We start from the raw sequence: 5,904 nt of genomic DNA, 5'->3' as shown, positions 1-5,904 counted from the left end.
CATGCCCAGTGTCCTACGTGTTTGCTGCCCAGTCTGGCACAGTGGTTTCCTGTTTGTTTCACCATTTTCAGTACAGAGCAGAGGGTGCAGGGAGCACTATGTTCAGGAAGGAAGTGAGAGGATTGAATGTGGCAGCAACTGGGACAGCTTTTTTTTTCTTTTCCTCCAGAGGATGAGCAAGGAGGTCAGAGTATCAAAATATTTCCATTTGCTTGTTAGAAAAACAGAGCGGGTGGGTTGCTGTATGGCAGAAAGCAAGCACCAGTTCTTGTTGACAGGAGTTAGGGCTCCAGGCACACTGCTTTCTGAGAACTTCCCACTTTGCGATAGGACTCTCGCACATAGCATTTCAGTAGAAATCACTCAGCTCAGAGTGGGGCGTGGTGCCCCAGCTGCGGGCCTTCCCACTTGGACAGGCCCGTCGTTCACGCGCATGTCTCCTTGTGTGTTGGGAAAGCAGAGTTTACATGACACCTACAATTCCACACATGGGCTTTTGTCCCCACAGCGAACTTCATACCCAGTGTGGGGAGCAGCAGCTCAGACACGAGATGGGTCAATACAGGGGAGCAGAAATGATGGGCCAAGCAGTTTGTTATAAAAATACCTAGGGTACCTAAGGGATGCTGGGAGTGGGAGAAATAGACTTCCCCAGGGATGAGCACACCGACTGACCAGTCAGTAACTAACGGTCATCTCCGAAAACACGGGTACAGATAATAGATTGGACAGGTTGCATTTATGTTACATACATACATACATACATACATACATACATACATACATACATACATACAACTATACACAAACATGCACATAACATATTTAACAATTAACATAAAAAAAGTCATGGGTTTGAAAGAAAGTAAAAAGGAGTCTATGCGAGGGGTTGGAGAGAGGAAAGGGAAGAGGAAATGATGTAATTGTAGTTTCAAAAAATAAAAGAAATAATACATAAACACTCCGATTATGTCATCTTCATAATCTAGACATCCCAGACACATTGCTTGGTTTTGTAAATACAGGCACACTTAAAACAATGAGATTCTGTGACCCATAACGTCCCCTGCCTCAGGCCGATGGGCCAAGTTCTTTTTCTTCAATGGGTTCTTGGAAATGACTACTGTCGGCAGCACAGAGTGCGTGAAGTGGCAAATGGAATTGCAACCTATTCCTCCAGGAGCAAGGGTGAGACATGGACAGAGACTTTTTTTTCTTACTCCAGTAACTCTCTAACTGTCACAGCCAGGGGATCACAGAATTTGATGCTTTTGCTGCTCAGTGCTCCGGGTGAAATTCAGTCCAAATTGCTACAGTTAGAGAAGCGAACTTAGTTCCTTCCTTTAGAGAGGCAGGGAGAAGAAATTCCAATTTTCTGCCTCAGCTCAGTGCATCCTGCCTGAAGGGCCGTGGGGCCTGGACGCTGATCTGGCCACCGACTCGGTTTGGGAGGGAAGATGGGTATCAGCAGATTTTCAGGCTCAGCCCTAGTGTGGAAACAGATGCCCCAAAGCAGAACAGAATCCTCTCCGATCACGGTCTTGGCTGCCGCCACAGCTCGCATGGCCACCATCTGCTATAGTAATGCCTCCCCACCCCCCAGCGACACTCCTTGCTTCTGGTAACCTTCCCATGTGAGTAGTATCACTGATCTGGGAGACTGAAAGCTATAAATAATAGCTTTAGCAGCCTAGCTCTAGCCAAGAGCAGACTCCTTCCTCTCTAGGAAAGGGAGAAGTAGGCTGTTACCCTCGTCTGTTCCTTTCCCCCTCTTACCATTTGTCTCTTATCAATTTCCTTCCGTGCACTAGCTCCTGGTGCTGTCTTGGCTTACAGGTTGTGTCTGAGGAACATCTCAGAGCTCTGAAGTTCTATCTCCCCACTTAGCAGAAACTTTAGTTGGAGGGGGGAAATCAATGCTTATTCTAGAGGGATTTTATTTTATTTTATTTTTTTAAGGCTGACTTAGGTGCCAAATACTTCTAGCTCCTGAGTTACTTTTGAGTTAGGTGGCCTCTGGAATGCTACTCTTTGACCTCAAAGCATCCACGTTATTTGGTTTACAGTTGTAAGTACACTGGCACAGGTACCAATTAATTTCTCATCCTGCCTTCGGAGTAACAGCACTAAAGCATGGGAGTGTCAGCTTCTAACAGGCCGCACCGAGTTCAGTTTCTTCAGGCATTCCTCCATACTTTCATTCGGCATGCCTTTTGAAACGAGAGTTCAGATCTGGCTCTAACTTAAGGATGTTGGGTGTCATAGCTGTTCTGCCATCTCGGAGCACTGAGACCCAGGTGCCGGAAGGAGGAACATGCATCTCGTACTTGTAGAGTTGAGTCCAAGATCAAGGTGCTGGCTGGTTTGTTTCCTGGCAGGAACTTGTTTCCTGGTCTCACAGATGGCTGATGCCTTTCTGTATCTTCTCCTGGGAGCGAGGGAGAGTGTACGGAAGAGCACAAGAGAGAAAGAAACATGGCCACAGGTCCTTTGGCACTTATTAAAAAGGAAGGTATTGTAAGGGTTGAGTTCCTTTATCAACTTGGCAGGATGTGGAATCTCCTGAGAGACATACCTCTGGGTGCGCCCGTCACCGTCAGGGTGTTTCCTGAGAAGTTTAGATGAGGATGGAAAAACCTACCCCTCCTGTGTGAGATACCTTTCACATCCCTAACTGATTGCTGGTGCAAAGCAACCTAGTACCTCAACTCTTCTGTCACTGTGGGTCCTGCAACCAAGTCTTCTATAACCACCTTTCTTGTACCATGATAGTGTGAGCAAAAATAAACGTCTCCTTAAATGCTTTTAGGAGGTACAGAATACAAACACTAATCCTATGGTGAGAACCCCACTCTCATCTTCTCTAAACTACTTATTTAGATATATCAAAGGCTATAATGCCAAGTGCCTTCATATCAGGGAGTTTGTGAATTAGCATATTCTTGGGGGTTGGGGTGGTGTCTTAGTTAGGGTTTCCATTGCTTGAAGAGACACCATGGCCACAGTAACCCTTTTATAAAAGAAAATATTTAATTGAAGCTGGCTTACAGTTTTAGAGATTTAGTCTCTGTTGTCATGGTGGGAAACATGGCAGCATGCACACAGGCATGGTGCTCGAGAAGGAGCCGAGAGTTCTCTATCTTGATCTGAAAGCTGCAGGAGACTGTGTTGCAGTGGGCATTGCTTGAGCATAGGAGACCTCAAAGCCCACCCCCACAGTAACAATTCTTCCAATATGGCCACCCCAACTCCCACAAGGCCACCGCTCCTAAGAGTGCCTCTCCCTATGGGCCAAGCACCTAAACACATTAAGTCAATGGAGGCCATACCGATTCAAACCACCACAGGGCATAGTAAACATTTAGCCCATGACATTGTACAGATGATTTAATTTCTCTAAACGTTGTTTTTCTTCCTCTGTGGAACACAGTGGTAACAGGAGCTGCTACTGCACAGTTTTAAAGACTGAAGGAAGCGGTCTGTGTAAAAGTTTCTAGAAATTGATAAAGACTTTGCTGCTTGGCTCCTCTCCTTTTCCTTCTCTTCAGCAAGTTTTTATTCCAATAAAAGAACACATCATCATAGTATCTGAGAATCATTAAACCATAGAATAAACCATAGAAAAGACCTCTTCTAGTTCTCCTGTTTCAGATAATGAGCTGGGGCAGAAAGTATGCTGAGAAAGAAATTTCTCAGGGCTTTCTCGGCTGAATAGAGCCAAGAATCCAAGTGTTGCTATCGCCCAGTATTGTTCTTTCAACGGCCTCATTGTGCTTTAAGTTATTCTTCCTTTAGCTGTAAAATCTGTCATTCCAGACATTTCCTTTGGCATGAGAAAAGTACTTTATGAGGTAAAATTTAGGAAAGAAACTTGTATCTCAGATAAAAGTTGGGGAGGCAACATTTCATGGCTTAAAAAATATCAAATTAGTAAGGTTTTAATTTACAGCTGGTCAAATGCACTTTTTGAGGAAAAGAAGACAACATACGTTCTTGTAGGCTGAGGCAACTTCAATCAAAGCAGCTCACGGTCCTAGAGATCAGATATTAGTAAGATTCACCTTTGAAGTTGTTCATTAAGCTCACGACCAGCAGGGAGCTGGACTCCATCAATATGAGAAGGAATGGCAATTCTACAACCGAATGATAAAGCCTCCATGTTCTCTCTCTATTTCTATGCTGTCTTCATAAGAAGGGTGATTGGTTGAATTTAATAGATGGATGTGGGGGCTTACAAAGCATAGAGTAGGGATTCTTTATGTATTCTCCAGTATCCTTCGAACTTAAACCTACAACAGACATTGATTTTTCTAAAAAGCTTTGTCTTCCGTGTGCCTACAAGAGAACCGACATCAGAAAGTCCTGCATCTCTGCTTTCACTTTGGAATTATTATCTTTTATATTAGGCACCTGCTTATCTCTGCACTTTGGCATATAAATCCTCACAAAACACCCATGTAAAGCTGGTAAGTTCTATTTACTTCATCCTTCATCAAGGATAAGAATCTTTGTCCTAAATTTGCGGTCAACTTGGATTGCAGGAATAGTGAAGCTTTAAGAGACAGTCCGAGACCCAGTGAGGGCAATCATCTCTCATACCATGGCTGTATCCTGAAGCAGGAGTAGTCCCTAAGGCTGCTTTCCTGAAGGCATTCTTTGAGTTACCTTACAGAATCAGAGCTAGCTGTGCACACCTTGAATGGGACTGCCTCACACTTTCCCCACTACAACAATTCTTTCTCTATTTCAGCCCAAAGCAGTACCATGTCAGTATGTTAAAGGCAAGCTTGAGGTCTCTGGGTCTCTTTATCAACCATCTTCCCGATGTGCCACATTGATGATTTTACTGGTGATTTTCCCCCCATTTCCCATCTCTTTAATCATTGTATTATGATGAGTGGCTAGGCGTAGCCTGCTGGAGTTGTAGGGGCTTGCAACTTTAGTCTAAAATTCTGCTAACAAATCCTTAGGGGGTGAATTTTAGGTGCTGGTGACATCAAGTATCAGAGCTGGCCAAAGGAAGCTTTGCTTTTGCCCAAGGTGAAAAGCTCCCAAGTAAGTGTTGCTTTAAGAGTTGGTTTGAATCTAGACCTGGCAAGTCTTCCAGTGACACTAGATCACCTTCTTTTTTTAGCCTTTTTTAGATGGAATCAGGGCAATGATTTATGCACAGAGTAAATGAGCTATGTTTCCTCCAGCTATTTCAACCCATATTTTTCTCATCTGGGCGCTCCCTCTATTCTCCCCACCTAATTCCTGCTTCTCATTCCCGTGGCTGCTTGTGAGTCTACTCAACGCTCAAACAAATGTTGAGAAAGTGAAATTTGATTCATCGCCCACTAATCTTGCTTGTGTGTGATACAGTCATATCTTGAATTAAGTGAAGTGGTTTATTATGGAATTTTCTAAGAAGTGATTCATGCCTGGATATATGTCTAACCAGCAGTCAATTTAATAATAAATATATTGGTCCTTATGTAACATGTTTGTCTTTATATAACATGCAATGTATGATTTTTTCTCAATGATATTTTAATTCATGACTATGTCTTTAGCAGGGAAAGAATGTGACAGGATCTCCCAGCCTATGAGGGGAAAGGATAACCTCCAGAAGTGCTGATGGCAAAGGCGGCTTTTGTAACTCTAGCTATATCCCTCTCTGCATACCTGTAAACCTGGGATCTGTCTTCTAGTTTGTCCTTCATGACTACTTTGTGGGATAAACCCAAATAGCTTGTCATTTGGTACATAGGTGGAAACTAGAAAATCTTGAAATGAATGTTTTGATGGTCATGGGATATGGTCCCATGTGAAGACTAAAGGGGGTTCTAGAGTCTTGGTTGCTACCCATCAACTTGGCATCTAAGGTCCCTCTCAGAACTATCTGCTATGTAACACTGGTGG

The sequence above is a fragment of the Rattus norvegicus genome, chromosome 15 (genome assembly GCF_021556685.1).
Source record: "Rattus norvegicus strain SHRSP/BbbUtx chromosome 15, alternate assembly SHRSP_T2T, whole genome shotgun sequence".
Classification (NCBI taxonomy): Eukaryota; Metazoa; Chordata; class Mammalia; order Rodentia; family Muridae; genus Rattus; species Rattus norvegicus.
The sequence above is the reverse complement of the archived record's forward strand: the minus strand, read 5'-3'. Positions refer to the sequence as shown.